Source organism: Schistocerca piceifrons, chromosome 3 (genome assembly GCF_021461385.2).
Source record: "Schistocerca piceifrons isolate TAMUIC-IGC-003096 chromosome 3, iqSchPice1.1, whole genome shotgun sequence".
Taxonomy (NCBI): Eukaryota; Metazoa; Arthropoda; class Insecta; order Orthoptera; family Acrididae; genus Schistocerca; species Schistocerca piceifrons.
The window spans coordinates 421689398-421710952 of record NC_060140.1 but is presented as its reverse complement, the minus strand read 5'-3'; positions in this window follow the sequence as shown (position 1 = coordinate 421710952).

The following is a 21555-nucleotide window of genomic DNA, read 5'->3' as shown; positions in this document are numbered from 1 at the left end:
AAGTCATGTGACTGTTAACGAGTGGTTCGCCAGCAGTTCAAAAGATCCTTGAACACCCAAACATTCAGGACTATTGGTACTGCCAACGTGAGATGTACACTCTCTATAGCGTCATAGTCGTCAGTTGTCTCACTTGGCCCACTACGAATTTCTCTCCTGCGCTAACCTTTTCATCTCAGAGTAGGAACTGCAGCACATGTCATCCATTATTTGCTGGATGTATTCCAGCCTCTGTCTTCCTCTGCAGTTTTTACCCTCTATAGTCCCTATAGCACCATCACCTTCTGGGATGCTGAGATGTGCTACAGTCTCACGTAGATGAAGGGTTGCTGCGTGGGGGTCCATAGCGTTCCAGCGTGTTACTGCTGGAGCCACAGATGGCCGGTGCCAAAAGCCTAAGGGGCTACAACCGCGAACACTACCACTGCAGTTCCGAGTGCACACCTTGTCAACAGGCGGCGGTGGCATCACTCCAAGAGAGCGCAGCCAATGTGGACCTACTCTCTTCCGCAGGATCACGTGCACGAAAATAGGTCCCTCCGTGTCCTGGTGCCTGGACAGTATTTAGGCTGGTGTGCAGCAAGAGATAGTCAGTTCTCGACGGACGAGCTCTCTGAGGGTTATGCGGACCGCTGTCGCAGTTCCTCAATCAGAAGCTCACCGGGAAATCCTCCCGCGACCTATCGTCCGACGCCAGTCTACCTGTCTTGGATGTTCACCTCCGATGATATGTGGAGCCACCAGTAGTCATGCTGGAGCTGCATCGAGACTTGGTATCTACAATGTGGACTTCTGGGACTTTGGTATTTTGGGCTGACACAATGTTTGTGTAGTTAGGGACAGTTGCCTGTGAAACAGTGCTTTGACTTTAATAACTGTGATTCAGTTTTCACTGGATGATCTGTTGACATGTGCAGAGATTAATAATGATGATGTACTCTTCTTTCTCGTTTCCTGCTTGATTACAGGTGCATGTTATTTTTGTCGTACCAGCAGCTCCCTTATGTCTCAGTCATACCTGTTACATTTGCAATAACATATCTCATATTGTAACCGAAACCTGTCACAACACCACCTGAAGGCTTCTATGGAGCACTCCATCTATTTGAAATTTCGAATTATTATCTGACTCATATTGCCTATCAGTTCCCACAAATATAATCTTTGGTGTAAGATCTGTGACTCTAATTACTTTCCTTTTAAAATACTTGCGGATATACAAGGTAACACACAATGCAACACTTATTACACTGAAAAGGGGGTACGTTAACTTGATTCAATACAACGGTTAATTGCATTTGATAAATAAACTACGTGAAATCCATGGGCTAGCAAGACAGAGTGGATGCGGTTATATTTGTGGAAAGGGGCCAAAATAAGTTACTGTCAGCTGGACTCAACATATAAACTTTATTTCTTAAACACACAATCACACAAGCAAGAATCAAAACTCTCAAGGTTTCAACGAAAGACCTCCTTTGATTTAATTTAGATTGGCTGAAGGCCACATCGAAAATCCAAGGCACAAGGCTTAAGCAAGGAATTGAGGTACAGGAGTTCTTCTGGAAGTTTCACTTCTTTAGGAAAATATAAATAAGCTGAAAGCCTCAGCTTAAATTTTTCCCATAGAACTCGGCTGAAGGCCTCACAGTAATCAAGAACAGGGTTACGGCTCAAGGCCGGCTTGAGGCCGAGACAAGATTTTCAAAGTTTAATCTAAACAGGCTGAAAACTCGGCTGAAAGCCGCATATCAACAAAACAATTTAACGATTTAAGGCCTAGGAAGAGGAGCTTTCAATTTGAAATCGCTGAAGGCCTTATCTTAAAATAGTAACGATACAGGATACGATGGTCTTTGTTGTCAACGAGCCAATTGATGACAAGCAAGCAGAGATACACATGTGGCACCAACCGATTTTTTGAACCTTCCCCATTGCATGCAAAAGTCGCACGACGGTGGAATGATCACAGTTCATCATATTTGCCAGCTCTCGAGTAAACTGACTTGGATCATTACAGATTAATGCGTTTAAACGATCTTCATCAAACCACAAAGATATCCCTGAACATGGAGAGTCACTAATGTCAAAACTATCCTCCTCAAAACGAGAAAACCATTTTCTTGCTGTACTCTGTCCAGTGGCATTACCCCCATACAGGGTGCAAATGTTTCTGGCTGTCTCCGCTGCTGTTACCCCCATATTGAACTCAAAAGGAAGAGTACATCGGAAATATTCCGATTTCCCCAGAAGGCACTCCACTTTCTAACGTCCACAGCTCCACTGACTATCTCCAGAGAACAAAATGCCAACATGTAAACTCAAGTAGCAACAGTGAACTACAGATAAAAAATGACAATCGATAAATAAACACATAGCAAACGGAATATCAACATGCAAAACAAAAATGCTACCGACTAATGCAGCAACCTAATGTAACAAGAGTTGCGGTGGGCAGGGATCTTACATGATCACATTATGAAAGAAGAAACTTCGTGGGCAACAGAGTTTCTATCCAAATACTTAGAAGAAGACATGCAGGATGTCAATTAAAGAGAAGAAGATACGAGTAGCTCACAGAAAGGTAATTCGAACATCGAAGGCTAATGTTAAAGGTCACAGAAAAAACCTGCTGACACAACGTGGTCGATAGTTCACAGAAACATAACTTTAAAAAATTCAGTGTCAGGATATGCAGACAGCGAATGAAAAACCAGGATGTAAGGAATAAAATGAGTGTTAGCCTCAGGTTTGTGATGTCAGAGCAGTGGGCTTGAGACGGCGTTGCGTTCTGTGGGGCAAGCTGCTCCTAGCCGCACAAGCCACAGCAGGTACCGAGGAAACCAAGCCACGCAATTAGTGGTGGCCCAATTAGCGTCCGGCTCTCCAGCTCCGCGCCTTGTCGGGTGTCAGCTGAGTGGTTGGGGGGAGGGGGGGGGGGGGGGGGCACCACGGGACCTACTGCGCACCACAGAGCGTGGCTTCGGTGCGCCATTGAGGACTACAGTCGGCCAAAACGTCCAGCGTCCTCAGTTGCGCAAAACGTCCTGCCGATGCGTCTGTCAATAGAGGTGCCTATCGCCTGCATTTGGAGTCTACGTGATTAAGAGAAATGAGATCCGCAAGTGCCTCAGCTACAGTCAAATGGCTTTTATCCACGTCGACGTCTTCATTTACAGCTACGTCCATGCTCGTTAGACCATTGTGAAGTAGATGCCAGAGGGTTCTTCCTACTGTGCCAATTATTAGGGCTTTTTCCTGTTCCATTCACGTATGAGGCACAAGCAACAGTGACTGCTTAAACCCCTGTGTGCGCACTGTATTTAGTCTAACCTTGTTTTAGCGATTCGTATGGAAGCGATATCTGGCGGTTGTAGTATTTTCCTAGATTCATTACTTAAAATTGATTCTCGAAACTTATTAAGCAGACTGTTACGTCTGGTTCAGATCTCACGCAACTGACCTATATAGTATGGGTCCAGCAAAACTGAACGTTATTCTAAGAGGGGTTATGGAGCCCCTCAGGAAAATAGCGGGTAGGTCGGGGAAGAATGCCAGTGTGCACTCGGTGTGCTTGCCGGGGGGTCTCGCCCGTAATGTGGAGGAGGCCCTTCCGGCAGCTATTGAACGCACTGGGTGTGACCGGCTGCAGATAGTAGCACATGTCGGAACGAATGACGCCTGCCGCTTGGGTTCTGAGGCCATCCTTGGTTCCTTCCGGCGGCTGGCTGATTTGGTGAAGACAACCAGCATCGCACGCGGAGTGCAAGCTGAGCTTAATATCTGCAGCATAGTGCCCAGAGTCGATCGCGGTCCTCTGGTTTGGAGCCGTGTGGAGGGTCTAAACCAGAGGCTCAGACGACTCTGCGACTATAATGGTTGCAAATTCATCGACCTCCGTTATTGGGTGGAGAACTGTAGGGCCCCCCTAGACAGGTCAGGCGTGCACTACACACCGGAAGCAGCTACTAGGGTAGCAGAGTACGTGTGGCGTGCACACGGGGTTTTTTTTAGGTTAGAGGGACCCCCCCTTGGGCGAAACGATAAAATACCTGACGGCTTACCAGAGAGGACATTATCATCGTTGATAAAGAACGTCCGTCCTCAGAGACCAAAAACAGGAAAAGTTAACGTAATATTGGTAAACTGCAGGAGTATCCAGGGCAAGGTTCCTGAATTAGTATCTCTTATTGAAGGAAATAGTGCGCATATAGTATTAGGAACGGAAAGTTGGTTAAAACCGGAAGTGAACAGTAACGAAATCCTAGACACAGAATGGAATATATACCGCAAGGATAGGATAAACGCCAATGGTGGAGGAGTATTTATAGCAGTAAAGAATTCAATAATATCCAGTGAAGTTATTAGCGAATGCGAATGTGAAATAATCTGGGTTAAGCTAAGTATCAAAGGTGGGTCAGATATGATAGTCGGATGCTTCTATAGACCACCTGCATCAGCAACCGTAGTAGTTGAGCGCCTCAGAGAGAACCTGCAGAACGTCGTGAAGAAGTTTCGTGATCATACTATTGTAATAGGGGGAGACTTCAATCTACCAGGTGTAGAATGGGATAGTCACACAATCAGAACTTGAGCCAGGGACAGAGACTCTTGTGACATTATCCTGACTGCCTTGTCCGAGAATTTCTTCGAGCAGATAGTTAGAGAACCAACTCGTGAAGCTAACGTTTTAGACCTCATAGAAACAAATAGACCGGAACTTTTCGACTCCGTGAATGTAGAAGAGGGTATCAGTGATCATAAGTCAGTGGTTGCATCAATGACTACAAGTGTAATAAGAAATGCCAAGAAAGGAAGGAAAATATATTTGCTTAACAAGAGTGATAGGGCACAAATCGCAGAATATCTGAGTGACCACCATCAAACGTTCATTTCTGAGGAAGAGGATGTGGAACAAAAATGGAAAAAATTCAGAAACATCGTCCAGTACGCCTTAGATAAGTTCGTACCGACTAAGGTCCAAAGCGAGGGGAAAGATCCACCGTGGTATAACAATCATGTACGAAAGGTACTACGGAAACAAAGAAAGCTTCATCATAGGTTTAAGAGTAGTCGAACCATAGCTGATAAGGAAAAGCTGAACGAAGCGAAAAAGAGCGTAAAGAGAGCAATGAGAGAAGCATTCAACGAATTCGAACATAAAACATTGGCAAACAATCTAAACAAGAACCCTAAAAAGTTTTGGTCATATGTAAAATCGGTAAGCGGATCTAAATCCCCTATTCAGTCACTCGTTGATCACGATGGCACCGAAACAGAGGACGACCGAAGAAAGGCAGAAATACTGAATTCAGTGTTCCGAAACTGTTTCACTGCGGAAAATCGTAACACGGTCCCTGACTTCAGCCGTCGCACGGACGCCAAAATGGAAAATATTGAAATAAACGATATCGGAATTGAAAAACAACTGCTATCACTTAGTAGCGGAAAAGCATCCGGACCAGACGAGATACCCTTAAGATTCTACAGTGATTATGCTAAAGAACTTGCCCCCTTTCTATCAGCAATTTATCGTAGATCGCTGGAAGAACGTAAAGTACCTAGTGACTGGAAGAAAGCGCAGGTCGTTCCCATTTTCAAGAAGGGTCATAAATCAGATGCGAATAATTATAGGCCTATTTCGCTTACGTCAATCTGTTGTAGAATAATGGAACATGTTTTGTGTTCTCGTATTATGACGTTCTTAGATAATACAAATCTCCTTCATCATAACCAACATGAATTCCGCAAACAGAGATCATGTGAAACTCAGCTCGCCCTATTTGCCCAAGAAATTCACAGTGCCGTAGACACTGGCGAGCAGATTGATGCCGTATTCCTGGACTTCAGGAAGGCATTTGATACGGTTCCGCACTTACGTTTAGTGAAAAAAATACGAGCTTACGGAATATCGGACCAGGTTTGTGATTGGATTCAGGATTTCCTAGAAGAAAGAACACAACATGTCATTCTTAACGGTTCAAAATCTGCAGATGTAGAGGTAATTTCGGGAGTACCGCAAGGAAGCGTGATAGGACCTTTATTGTTTACAATATACATAAATGAATTAGTTGACAACATCGGTAGCTCCGTGAGGCTATTTGCAGATGACACGGTTGTCTACAAGAAAGTAGCAACATCAGAAGACTCGTACGTACTCCAGGAAGACCTGCAGAGGATTAATGCATGGTGCGACAGCTGGCAGCTTTCCCTAAACGTAGATAAATGTAATATAATGCGCATACATAGGGGCAGAAATCCATTCCAGTACGATTATGCCATAGGTGGTAAATCATTGGAAGCGGTAACGACCGTAAAATACTTAGGAGTTACTATCCGGAGCGATCTGAAGTGGAATGATCACATAAAACAAATAGTGGGAAAAGCAGGCGCCAGGTTGAGATTCATAGGAAGAATTCTAAGAAAATGTGACTCATCGACGAAAGAAGTAGCTTACAAAACGCTTGTTCGTCCGATTCTTGAGTATTGCTCATCAGTATGGGACCCTTACCAGGTTGGATTAATAGAAGAGATAGACATGATCCAGCGAAAAGCAGCGCGATTCGTCATGGGGACATTTAGTCAGCGCGAGAGCGTTACAGAGATGCTGAACAAGCTCCAGTGGCGGACACTTCAAGAAAGGCGTTACGCAATACGGAGAGGTTTATTATCGAAATTACGAGAGAGCACATTCCGGGAAGAGATGGGCAACACATTACTACCGCCCACATATATCTCGCGTAATGATCACAACGAAAAGATCCGAGAAATTAGAGCAAATACGGAGACTTACAAGCAGTCGTTCTTCCCACGCACAATTCGTGAATGGAACAGGGAAGGGGGGATCAGATAGTGGTACAATAAGTACCCTCCGCCACACACCGTAAGGTGGCTCGCGGAGTATAGATGTAGATGTAGATGTACAAGTTCTTTGTAAGCAATCCCCTTTGTAGAATGATTGCATTTCCGTAGTATTTTACCAATGAACTGAAACCTGCCACTGCGACAGCATATACCCAGGTATTTGTATATTATAGCTGTGACTCACTGATATTGTAGTCATGGGATACATTTATGAAACTTTAAACGATGTTGCCAATCTTTGCCCCAATTTCACATTTTCTCGAGATCTGACTGATCACAGATTCATTATAAATAACTGTAACATCTGCGAAAATTCTGACGTTGCTATTAATATTGTCTGCAAGGCCATTAATGTAGAATATAAATAACAAGGTTACCAATATGCTTCTCTGGGACACAACTGAAGTAAGTTCTACACATGTCGATGACTCTCCATCCAAGATAACATGCTTTGTCCTCCTTACCAAAAAATTGTGGATGCAGTCACAAACTTCCCTTGATATGCCGTTAGGTCGTACTTTCGATAATGAGTGTATGTGTGGTAGTGAATCAAATGATTTTTGGAGATCAAAAAGTAATGCGTGTATCTGACTGCCCCGATCCATGGCTCTCATGCTGTCATATGAGACAAGCGCGAGTTGGTCTTCATGTAATCGATGCTTTCGGAAGTTATAGTGTTTGGCATTGTTGATGTCATTGTGTTCGAAATATCTCATTATATTTGAGTATAGAATATAAGACCCTACAACAAATGAATGCAAGAATATTGGAACGTAGTTTTGTTGATCACTTCTGCTGACCTTCTTGTGTACGTGTATGACCTGCTCGTTCTTCGAATGAGTGGTCATGGCTTTTTGACCGAGGAATGTACGATATATATTCTTGGTTAACAGAAGGGCCAACTCACAGCAGATTCGTTATAGACTCCGACAATTATTTCATTGGGCTCTGGTTCAAATGGTTCAGATGCTCTGAGCACTATGGGACTTAACATCTCAGGTGGTTCAAAATGGTTCAAATGGCTCTGAGCACTATACGACTTAACTTCTGAGGTCATCAGTCGCCTAGAACTTAGAATTAATTAAACCTAACTAACCTAAAGACATCACACACATCCATGCTCGAGGCAGGATTCGAACCTGCGACCGTAGCGGTCGCTCGGCTCCAGACTGTAGCGCCTAGAACCGCTCGGCCACTCCTGCCCGCTTGGGCTCTGGAGATTTGCTCAAGTTTAGCGATTTTTGCTGTTTCTCAGTGCTTCTGACACTAATATCTATTTCACTCATCTTTAAAATGGCCCGAAAACTAAAGTGGGCGTTGTTGCTGATTGCTCTTTATAAAGAAAGGTTTGGAAACGGAATTTTGCTTTGCTACCCTCAGTTTCAGTTCCTGTCTTTTCCGTGAGTTCATGGACACCAACTTTAGTGTCACTAACAGTCTTTGCACACTAACGGAATTACTTCGGGTTTCGTGGGAGATCTTCCGATAATCGCGCATATCAAGATTTTGTACGCCGTTTTCACGCGTCCTGTACACCAGAGCTGTGACAACAGGATTGCTAAAGTCAGATCTTGTAATTTACATAGTGGTCGATTATGATTGCGTTTTAACACAAGTTAGCCTGTCATTTTTTGCTACGTTTCGTAAGTTACAGTTTCCTGCCGAAAATAATGAAATAGATTTTGTGACTTTTCTGTGGAGCTTTTCTGCAATACTGGGAAATCAAGTGCAACCGCGTTTATGTTGTCGTCAAGTACTGCATACTGTTTAAAGGTACTTGTAGTGAGCCGGGCGCAGCTCGTGTTCATGCCATTTATTGTTTCTTCAAATGGCTCTGAGCACTATGGGACTTAACTTCTGAGATCTTCAGTCCCCTAGAACTAGAACTACTTAAACCTTACTAACCTAAGGACATCACACACATTCATGCCAGTGGCAGGATTCAAACCTGCGACCGTAGCGGTCGCGCGGTTCCAGACTGCAGCGCCTAGAACCGCTCGGTCTCTCCGGCCGGCTTATTATTTGTCATCTCCTTTTACGGTACTACCGCCTCATTTTCTTATTCCATTTTCTACCGTTACTAACTTTTGCCTTACTTGCCCTTGATTGGCAGCAGCAGTGCTTATCGATAAGTGCACTGTCGTACCATCTCTGGAGCGACCGATAGTATTTCCGGATCGTCGTGTGTCTGAAAGTCAGTTGGAGCCGGACCAGCAGTGCAACCGGGTACGGAGCAGAGGTCGGCGACGAAGGAGCGTCGGGGACGGAGCACCAGTGAGATGCGGACAGCCAGTACTTGCCGACAGCTGGCGACACACATGCACTGTCCGACTGAAGGAGACTGGAGCGGGCACGACCGTTGTTTGGTCGTTCGGTCGGTCGTCCCATCAGCCAACGTCTGTTTGGTCCTTTGACCGTTTCCGTGTGTGACAGTCGGTCGGTTGGGACAGAGCAGCGAGGAAGTCAGGCCGGAGCCGCTCGCGGCGTGCACGCGCGGTTGGAGTCATGAGGCGTTTCTTGGGAGGGCTACGAAGTTCGTCGCCCATCGATCCTGGACACTAAAGTTGAGTGCTCACTTAATCTACTATCAAGCCTCAACTGCTACCACATCTCTTCGTTTGATCCTGGTTGTCGCTTTCTGGGAGAATCCCACAAGCAACAAAGTGTATGTGCATCGAAGTCGGGTAGAATTGCAACTGTCTTCCTGTGTGTTGTTTAACTTAATTTAATTCAGTTCTTCATTAATGAAGTGTACCAGCGGTACCTCCTACCTTGTGACCATTGACGTTCCGGTGACCTGCCCTAGTTGTTGACGTAGTTTTTGGCAGTGTATTTTCCTCGTCGTGTTGATGCTGTCCAGCACGGCGTGTAGTTCGACAGCTGAGTAGTTGTTGGTAGTTTTGGGCGTGTATTCTGACTTGGTTGGATTGGGCACCAGTATCCAGAACGTTGTGCTATTGACATCTTGTTGTCGTTTTGCTGGTCGGGTGGAGCAGAACTGATCTTGTTGCTTGGTTCATTAGCTGGCTTGCGGTTGGGTTGCCTTCCGATTAAGAGGTTGTCGATCTGGCTGCCTGTCTCACCTACTCGTGCGTTAATGTTACCTTCCCTGGCCGATCCTTAGAACCTTCTGAGCGCTGCTCCTTGTGTTTTACATAGTGATTTCCTTTTTTGTCTTAAGTACTCTGTGTGGCCTTCAGCCGAGTTTTAGCTTATTAAAAATGCAAGGCTTTTCTTCTTAGGCCTTGAGCTGTTATAAAAGTTGTTTCTTGTTTGGTACGTGGCCTTCAGCCGAGTTTCAGACTTTCAAAATTAAAACTGAAAATTCCTTATGCCTAGGCCTTAAGCCGTAAATTGGTTTCAAGTTGGTATGTGGTCTGCAGCTGAGTTTTCCAGCTTAAATTAAAATTGGAAATTTCTTTGTCTGGCTTTAAGCCGTGAGATTGTTTGGGTTTCATATGTGGCCTTCAGCTGAGAGTTATGTGAAGCATTTTAGGATAAAGCCTTTAGCGTACTTTAGTTTAAATTTAGAAGCTGTTCCACTTAGGCCTTAAGCTGTAAAATTGTTTTCTGCATGGTGTTTGGCCTTCAGCCGAGTTTTAACATCTCTTAAATTAAAAATTCAAAATCCTTGTCTTGCCCTTAAGTCATAAGATTGTTATTCTTTAATATAAGGCCTTCATCGCTGCTGACAATTATTGTCAACAACTGACACGTCTCCAGATGCAGTCCAAGAACAACGACCAGGAACACTGTATGAAGTGATGCTACTTAATAACGCCCACGGCATTCTGGTGGACTGACAAAAAGACACTATACAGGAGTTGGGTTGGGAAGTCATTCCGCACCCACGTTATTCACCTGATTTTGCGCACTCTAATTTTCACCTTTTCCACTCTCTATTGAACAATCTTCAAATGAGTTCCGTACACGGTTTGACGAGTTCTTCGCCGTAAAACCACGTGATTTCTACAGTCACAGAATCGGAAACTTACTCCAGGGTTGGCAGACTGTTGTAAATAGTGAAGGAGAATATATTAGTAGTGGGGCTAGGCGAGTTTCCAGGACAGCTTGCGTTGTTGTTAAACTTATCCAAGATGGTGGATCCAAGATGGCGGTTGTAGAAGTGGCAATGTTGCACTGACATCATGGTGGAAAAGTCAAATTTTGGTGAGAAAGAGGACATGTGGGGTACTTCCACAAACCTAACTCCAAGATGGTGGCTGTAGAAATGGAAATGTCGCATTGACATCATGATGGGAAACTCAAATTTTGTCGGGAAACAGGACAACTGGAATACCTCCACTAAACTAATTCCCCCACCCCTCCCCACTCCTATGATCCCCACCCCAACTATTATACCACCCCTGAAAATGGTGGCAAACCATCAGTCTGTGCTGAGCTGCAAGAGGGGAAGGACATAAGGTATTTATTGATTTATTGCAGCGGGAAATGTGCTCTTGGTTGTGTTATCCTGCTGGTGGATTGTCCTCCCCATTCCGCCACCCCCTGCCCCCACTTTCTGCTTCCCTCTGCCCCAACTTTTTCAAACTGTGCATGTCTATGTACATCTCGAAGTTTGAAGACAGACTGCCCCAGTCCACAATACCGCCACCAAAGGTTACTTGAACCTGTCCTACAGCCATCCCCACTTTCCAACTCCCTCTCACCTCCCCCACTCCGTCCTCTCACTTTTCGAGTTTCATCTTTTTGTTTGGAGGCACTGTCAGAGAGAAAAAAATTTCAGTGTTCTACAGCTATTGTGGTGTTCATTACTTTTCTGAAGCAGTGAGGTGGGGGCTAGTTTATATTTTCTGCTGAAATCAGGCATGTTAAGGCTCTAATTTTTTATTTTCATCGTTTTTTGAAACACAGTTCTATAATGGGAAACCCACACTGCTGCCTAAGCACAGACGGGAAAATCAGAACAGTAATTCCCTTGATAGGGAATGGTTTAAGCCTGTTTGACTTACTGTATTTTTTCGTCTTAAGACTTGCAGAATAACACTGTGTGTGTGTGGGAACCAGGCCTCAACTGGGAATATCTATATTTAACGGTATTGTAGAGATCAATGTTCTACACGGAGAAAAATTTGTTTCTCCTGTTTTCATATAACATTTCTATATAAAGCTTACATTGTCTGTGATGGGTACAAAACAGTCAATTGGTTGCAACAATATTTTCCTTTTACCAGGTTTTCACAACGACTAAGGGCGTCTTCATCAGAAAAGTCACTATTACATTAGTAAAACTGAAGAACGAATTTAAGAGTAATAATGCTCTTGTCACATAAAATACATAATTAAGAAGTTAATATTAAAACCACAAAAAAATTAAAGACACTGAAACTGACATAGAGCTGGTAAATGGCAGTAAAATTGTAGCTACATGGAGCAGCATTGTTTACAACGGTAAGGGCTGCAAGAGACAACAGTCACTGGAGGTGGTATCAGATTAGTGTTAAGAAATATGAGCACTTGTTCATCTTCGCCACTGAGAAACACAGCTTTTATAGTGATCAAAACCTCACGTATCTTAACGTATGCTATTTAGAGCCCGTGTTTACTAGACAGTTTTTTCTTGTTTTGGTCCATATTATCTCCTCCCAAAATATGGAAAGCAAGGACCTAGAATAGATTCGTTTCATAGTAGCGAAGATGAATAAGTTCTCATTCATGGCTCTTAAAGTACGCATCTTAGAGCTCATGTTAATTACTCTTTTTTATTTGGAATGATCGTTCCTGTCATATCCCTGAATACGACTTTGTCCTATGGGCGAAGACTACTGAATCACCAATGCAGACTTTGTCCTGCGGGACATGACATTTAAATCACCCTATATAACTTGTAAGCTGACTGGGAACACATACAAGGAAAACGTGGAACGGTTCCTGCCTGAGGCAGAGATAGCTTTACGTCAAAGATTTGTTTCTTAGTTAATACATGCTGCACCACAACGTAAATCTGGTAGCAGCTTGATTTGTACCATGATGATGTTTATGTGATCTTTAAAAAGTAATCGTACTGTGCGTAAGGGTTCAAATAAGTTGTCCAAAAAGATTTGTGTACTGTCTGCAGTCTGCGAATATACATAATCTTAGATTCAAAAGGAGAAGTGAACAAAACAATAACTTGATGAAACTAAATAAAATTTCAGCTTCTGTGTATAAAACGAAGTAGTAACCAAAAGAAAGGCAGTTCAAAAGTGCACATCGTCGAAGTCAGAAATTGCTACTGGGTAACATTCAATAAATGTTGCTCCACCCTGTGTATTGTATCACGCCTAGATCCTCCTTGGCATGCCGTGCACAAGGTGGTCGAGACGCTATTGTTCAAGCTTCACGACACCTTGGCATCTTCCCGCCATTCAATGTGTGTGTGTGTGTGTGTGTGTGTGTGTGTGTGTGTTTTAGTGTGTGTGTATGTATGCATGTCATGTAGGGGGGAGGGGGAGGGGGAGAAGTCCTGCGATGAGGCACAGCAAGTTTCATCTGGTAATAAGCGTGCTCAATCGGGCCTATATCAGCATGTACCTGTACATGTAGTCTATACTTAGCAACCCACCTTAAAGTGTGTGTCGCCCAGAGTACTCCTGATATCGCTGTCTGGTGCCCCTTCTTCCCTGTGTTATTCGCGAATGGCGTTGGGAAAACGGTTGTCCGCAAACTTCCGTATTAACTACAATTCCTTGTATTTTTCCATTGTGGTCGTTTCGCGATACGTATATGGGAGGAAGTAATATGTTTCCCGACTCCTCTTGGAATACACTCTCTCGGAATTTCAATAGTTAACCTATCTATAATGCTCTTGCGCACAGGAATGCGTACTGGCGGCATCTCTGCTATTCCTTTGCCTGCCCCTGAAGTTCGTTGTCGGATATCTCTTTCCTCTGACGAAGAAGAAGTAGGAGATATCCGATAGAGAACCGACTTCAGGCCGCCTGCAGGAGCGGCAGAGGCGTCGCCAGCACGCGTACCTGCTTGCGAACCTAGGCTGGGGCAACGTGTTGGCGGGAGGAGTGGGGAGGAGATGCTGGGCGCGTACGGCATTCAGACAGGCAGATCAGAGGCTGGCAGGGGGCGATGGTCGGGAGGGGGCAGAAGAGATATAAGAGCCGCGCCGACCCCTAAGCAGTTAGTTCATTGTCGCACGTCATGATAGCAATATGGGCGTTTGCCGAAATATTGTTCACATTTGACACCGACAGTCAGAGGTTCGCCTTATTTCCTCAAACATTTACGTTTCCGAACTTTTGAAGCAAACTGCTGATCTTCGCACCACTTCAGTACCTTGTCAAGAGCTGACTGAATGTTTTTGTGGCTTTCTTCACACAGTACCTCTACATCATCTACAAAAAGTATGAGGTTAACATTAAAACTGTCTGCCACGCAATTAAATACAAAGTGAACAGCAAGGGCCAGCACACTTCCCTAGGGCATGTCTGACGTTACTTCTACAACTGTAGTTCATTCACCATCGGACATAACATTTTCAATCTTCTGTACCAAGATATCCTCAATCCAGTCCCAAATTTCGTTTGATGCTCGATACGAATATAGTTTCAAAATTTGTTGTAGTCCTGAGTCCAATGCTTTTCCATACTCATGAAATTCTGCCACTACCTGAATGCCTTGATCCATAGCTTTTGGGACACCATGCGAGACACACGTGAGTTGGGTTTCTCATGTCCGATCTTTTCGCAATTCATGCTGGTTCGCATGGAGGAGCTCATTCTGTTCGAGGTAGCTCATTATTTTTTAGCACTTCTGCCATCCTTCTTGTAAACTGGTGTGACTCGTGATTCCATCCAAACACTGGGCACAGATTTCTGTAGAAGAATCTACGGTATATTGTGGCTAAAAGAGGTGCTAACTTAGATGAAGATTCATTAGAGTATCTGATAGGAATTCCATCAGACTCTGGAGTTTTTTTCGCAGTTTAGCGATTTCAGCTGTTTCTCAACTGCACTGACGCTGTGGTACTAGTTGAGCCGTGGTACAAATTGCTGTTTTGAAGAGCGCACCGCAGCGCGTAGTGTGAAGCAGTCGCACCCCGTTTCTGGCGGTGGCGCCGCTGTGGCAGTCGCAGCGTTGGTGTCTCCCTCCGGTGGGAAAGGTTGCCTGTCTCGCGTCCGAATTTGTGGCGCAGTGAGAGAACTCAACGAGTGGTCGCCCGGTCGGGGGCTTAGTTCCTGTATCTGAGTCTGCGCCTTAGGCCGCCAGTCTGCTCGAGCTGCTCAGGCAACGGTCATTGGCGGTTGGATCGATTGGTTGGTCGGTCGCGCACTGAGACACAAGATGACTTGTCCGCCTTGAGCGTCGGCGCATGTGAGGTCGCCACGTGAGTCCAGTGAGCCGCGCCGTATAGGGGTAGTGGCTTCACGGCCGACACGAGAGCAACAGGAGTCAACCCACGGCATCGGTCTGGCCGCTGCGAGCTGCGACGCCGTGAGGTGGGAGATCGGCGCGCCTTCCTGCGTCCGTTGAAGCGGCTGGCAGCGGACGGTTCGGGAGAGCGTTTTGGGGGTGCTGCGACAGGTCTTCGCCAGAAATCGCAATTTATTAGAAGTTAAGTGATTGGTGATATGTTGTTTCATTTACTTGATAAATTCTACTTGTTTTCTTGGTGAGGTCACCAGCCGCTTTGTTTTGGGGTCGTCCCACCATTCTTCTCCGTTTGCCCAGTCGCGGGAAGGTGGTTATTTATGAATTGGGTGGCCCGTTTTTTCCTTGTGGAGTAGGGGCGGATTAGAGCAACCTGCGGTTCGGATTGTTCGGTAATCTCCCTATCAATCTGCCATACGTTAATAGCTGTATCTGTCATGTTTGTCGGATTCGGTGTGTTAATGAATTTATTCCTTGAAGTGTAACGGTCTAATTCCTGAAATACGTTTTTATCTTGCCTATCATCTTGAGAGGCGGTATATGTGTATTGTAGAGCATATTTGGCCAACCTTGTATAATTTTATGTAAGATTGCATTTCATGGGCTTTTACTTAAATGGTCATTTTAGTACATAAAGTTGCCACCCTTCCACCGCAAGACTTTTCTTAGAAGTTAAAATCAAGTTGCACCTTCGGTGGCAAGTTAATCTTTTAATTTTAGTGTTTTGTACCATTTCCATCCCTCCTACGGGGTGCATGGTTTGTGTGCTTGTGTGAATTGTTAAAACTTTTACCTTAAGGTAATCTGGTGTGTTGCAGATTTGCACCTGTGTAGTCTTTCAGAGGTTGTTGTGAGCGGTCGTGACTACGGCCGTGTCAAAAGGGAGCAACAAGGTTCTCATCCCGAAAGCTCATACACTCAAAAATTTGTTTCTTTCTGTCTCTGAATTAATTGTGACTTGATATTTAGAGGGTGCATATCTGCTTATAATTTTAAATCTGTTTCTTCAAAAAAAAGGCTTTTAGGAATAAAATTCCCATTAGTTAAAAGCAATTTCATTTTGATTTCATTAGTTATTCCCTGGCAAATACTTCCACGCTCACATAGTGTGATTAAATGTGTTAACGTTCTTGATGAATCGCTAGTAAATAAAGTAAATTCTTAAGAAAAGGTTTTGAAAGTAAAACCACGGTTCACTAGTACTCCTAGGTATTTTTCGCTGGGAAATTTTCCGTTGTCTGGGCACTCATTTTGGTAGATTTAGTGGGAGGTCTTTCAACAATATTCTGCGACACTAATCGTTAAAAGCTTTATTTATCGTCCTTTTTGATAGGCAAACGCGTTTCATTTAGTATTTACCTATAGACCCGTTCTTGGTTTCGCGCTTATTGCTCAGAAGTTGTCTTTTCTTTAGATTTTTTTGCTATAGAGACTGTGTACCACAGAGAGTCCTTCTCTCTTGAACTTTTCTACTACTCTGTCCAGCCACATTAATGTGACCACCTGTCAAAAGTCTGAATACCCACCTTATGCAGTGCAAACCACTGTGGAATATGCAGCAAGAGAGTCCCGAAGGTATTAACAACGATGTGGTGCTGTGACATTGCCAGCTACGCTACGTTTCTCGGTTGAAAATCCATGTTTGCGAATTGCCTGATCAAAATGGTCTCACAAGTTCGCCGGCCGTTGCGGCCGAGCGGTTCTAGGTGCTTCAGTCTGGAACCGCGCTACCGCTGCGGTCGCAGGTTCGAATCCTGCCTCAGGCATGGATGTGTATGATGTCCTTAGGTTAGTTAGGTTTAAGTAGTTCTAAGTTCTAGGGGACCGATCACCTCAGATGTTAAGTCCCATAGTTCTCAGAGCCATCTGAACTATTTGAGCCCACAAGTTCTCCATTGGGTTTAAGTCTGAGGCGTTTGGTGGCTGGAAAAATATGTTAACTCAAGCTGGTGCTCTTCAAACCATGCACATACACTGTGAGCTGTGTGACACTGCTGGTAGGTGCCATCATGCTGAGGAAAAACAGACTGCATGCAAAGATGGGCACATTCCCATAGGACAGATCCATTGTTGTGTTGATCCACTGTGTCTTGCAGATCATCCAGAAAATGCCACGAAAATATTCCCCAGTCCATACCACTCACTCCTGCTACCTGGATCCTGACTATTTGCTGAGGATTTTCTTTCAGTACTAAATGAATCTCTTAAATTTCGATTGCACGATAAATCATACAAATCTAAAGGCTGTCAGCTCTTCTAAGTACCTAGGAATTACAATTATGAACACCTTATTCTGGAACGATCACACGGATAATGTTATGGGGAAAGAAAACCAGAGAGTGCGTTTTATTGACAGAGGACATAGAAGATACAACAGGTCTACTAAAGAGACTGCCTACACTACGCTTCACCATCCTCTGCTGCACTATTGCAATGCAATACAGCATCCTTACCAGATACGATTGACGGAGGACATCGAAAAAGTTCTCTGTAGGGCAGGTCGTTTTGTATAATCACGAAATAGGGGAGAAAGTCTCACGGATATGATACACGAGTTAGGGTGGCAGTCGTTAAAACAAAGACGGTTTTCGTTGAAGCGAGATCTCTCCACAAAATTTCAACCTCCAACGCGCTCCGTAGAACGCGAAAAATTTTTGACATTCACCTACATAGGTAGGAATGATCATTGTTACGAAATAAGACAAATAAGAGCTCATATGGAAAGATTTAACTGTCAGGACAAGGATATTAACGTTAAACTTTTTCTAGAGAGAAATAATTTTGAGTAATTATGTATTTCGCAATCCATACTAGTTTATGAAAGAGGGCGTGCTGAAAAGTAATGCGTCCGAATTTATTATGCGAAAACTCGTAAAGTTTTAAAATAAAGCAAACGTTATTCACATTCTACATCTTTATTCTTCATGTCTACATATTTAATTCTCATCATAATCACCCTGCCGACGAAAGCATTTCTCCCAGCGACAGAGAAGTTTGTTATTACCGTCACTATAGAGTGCTTCACTTTTTTGATAGAGTCACCTCTGCTTGCTCGACTTTATCAGCATCAAAGGAAAGTCGTCAAATGTGTTCTAAGTTTTGGGAATCAGGTGAAAATCGGACGGAGCTACGTCGGGATTGTATGAAGAATGATCGACGCCAGTGAATCCAAGGCATCGGCTTATTGCAGCTGTCGCTCCAGTTCTGTGCGGTGTGGCCTTGTCATTCTGACGCAGAAAGTGCTCCATGTTCTAATTCTAAACTCTACTACACAATGCTGTTTCTTACGCACTGACATAGTTACGTTACACACTACCGAGTTACACGCTACAATTCGGAGCCCTCTACGTCAGAGAAGAATAAAAATTTAGACTGCTAATGAATTTTGTTTTATTTAAGAAACTTTAAGAAATTTGACATAAAAAAAATTCGGAGGCACTACTTTCCAGCACGCTTCCGCATTTTGCTTTTCTCCGTTTTGCCGCTTGCAAACTGGCGATTACTGAGATTATATTGACAGTGTTCAACCAAGTACTGTTTTATAATATTATGAACAGGATTTTGTCTGTCGTAGACGAAGTGGATTTATTGGAATGTCAAACAGTGTTATCTGGCAGAACAGATCTGAAAATTGCCAGCGCCTTGGGGAAATTTACTAGAGTTACGAATCCTAGGAAATCAGGTATAACTAATTCTGTATCGGATAACCACACTGCATTTACGAGGTTCCGATATAAATGTTTTTAGATTGCTGCGTGGCTTGGCATCGTTCCTTACACATTAGGGGAGGTAGTGATGGAGAGGTTTATAGGGGCTGTGACTATAACTGTGGCCTTGGTTGTACACCATTCTTTCTCGGCTGGGGGAAAGAGTGTGCTTCTTGGTGTATCTTTTCTGAACAGAATATCTGCTCCGTTCCAGTAATCTGTTTACTTGTGGAAGTGATTGCCTCTTAGTGAATGGCACTAGAGGTACAAACAATTTGATCTTGTGTGTATACTAAGAAACTTACTGGACAGAAGAGTGTTTCTTTCTTAAGCCACAACGGCGACGCCTTTTCGAACTTATTCCTTGTAAAATAAGAAACTCGATTTTTTTTCTCAGTTCTGATCCTTTCACGGCAGTTTCAACTTAAAGGAGTTTATCAGGTCTTTCTATTACTTTCTGTCTACTTCGGGTACAGATCTATTTGCCACCTGAACCTTGGCAGTTCTAGTGTTTAATTAAACTACTGATGTTAAGTTTGCTAGATGGTCGAAGTCCGACTGTGCGCTGCTGCCCTTACAGCGTTATAAAACGTTCCATTACAGTGTGCACAAGCAAATGAAAGTTGACGGGTTCTGTTATTATGAGAATAGACAAAGCATTTCCTGTATGGCGGTCAACCTGATTGTACCTGTCGGGTATCTTCTTGTGGGGTCGTATGAAAAGTCTTGTGTACTATACTGAAGATGGTACCCTGGAAGTATTATCAGTGGTTGCGACGTTGTTCGAATGACACCAAAGTTGTCCGAATGGATACAACAGAATATTACACAACAGCTTCTATCATGGTTAACAGACTAACAGTAGATTTGCAGTTTTCCTATTCTCGCTTATAGCGTTCTACTCGGTCATTTACGGATCAGAGTTCCTTTGTGGTGGTGATCGATTCGGGGGAAGGGAAAAAACAGCGAGGTCATCAGTGCCCTTTCAAAGGCATCATCCCGGCATTTGCCTGAAGCGATTTAGGGAAATAACGGAAAAACTAAATCAGGATGGCCGGACGCGGGCTTGAACTGTCGGCCTCCCGAATAGGAGTCCAGTGTGCTAACCACTGCGCCAACTCGCTCGGTAGTGTTCCTTTTCCGAACTGGATATGATCTGACCTTCTCCATCAGCCCATATATACACTCCTGGAAATTGAAATAAGAATACCGTGAATTCATTGTCCCAGGAAGGGGAAACTTTATTGACACATTCCTGGGTCAGATACATCACATGATCACACTGACAGAACCACAGGCACATAGACACAGGCAACAGAGCATGCACAATGTCGGCACTAGTACAGTGTATATCCACCTTTCGCAGCAATGCAGGCTGCTATTCTCCCATGGAGACGATCGTAGAGATGCTGGATGTAGTCCTGTGGAACGGCTTCCCATGCCATTTCCACCTGGCGCCTCAGTTGGACTAGCGTTCGTGCTGGACGTGCAGACCGCGTGAGACGACGCTTCATCCAGTCCCAAACATGCTCAATGGGGGACAGATCCGGAGATCTTGCTGGCCAGGGTAGTTGACTTACACCTTCTAGAGCACGTTGGGTGGCACGGGATACATGCGGACGTGCATTGTCCTGTTGGAACAGCAAGTTCCCTTGCCGGTCTAGGAATGGTAGAACGATGGGTTCGATGACGGTTTGGATGTACCGTGCACTATTCAGTGTCCCCTCGACGATCACCAGTGGTGTACGGCCAGTGTAGGAGATCGCTCCCCACACCATGATGCCGGGTGTTGGCCCTGTGTGCCTCGGTCGTATGCAGTCCTGATTGTGGCGCTCACCTGCACGGCGCCAAACACGCATACGACCATCATTGGCACCAAGGCAGAAGCGACTCTCATCGCTGAAGACGACACGTCTCCATTCGTCCCTCCATTCACGCCTGTCGCGACACCACTGGAGGCGGGCTGCACGATGTTGGGGCGTGAGCGGAAGACGGCCTAACGGTGTGCGGGACCGTAGCCCAGCTTCATGGAGACGGTTGCGAATGGTCCTCGCCGATACCCCAGGAGCAACAGTGTCCCTACTTTGCTGGGAAGTAGCGGTGCGGTCCCCTACGGCACTGCGTAGGATCCTATGGTCTTGGCGTGCATCCGTGCGTCGCTGCGGTCCGGTCCCAGGTCGACGGGCACGTGCACCTTCCGCCGACCACTGGCGACAACATCGATGTACTGTGGAGACCTCACGCCCCACGTGTTGAGCAATTCGGCGGTACGTCCACCCGGCCTCCCGCATGCCCACTATACGCCCTCGCTCAAAGTCCGTCAACTGCACATACGGTTGACGTCCACGCTGTCGCGGCATGCTACCAGTGTTAAAGACTGCGATGGAGCTCCGTATGCCACGGCAAACTGGCTGACACTGACGGCGGCGGTGCACAAATGCTGCGCAGCTAGCGCCTTTCGACGCCCAACACCGCGGTTCCTGGTGTGTCCGCTGTGCCGTGCGTGTGATCATTGCTTGTACAGCCCTCTCGCAGTTTCCGGAGCAAGTATGGTGGGTCTGACACACCGGTGTCAATGTGTTCTTTTTTCCATTTCCAG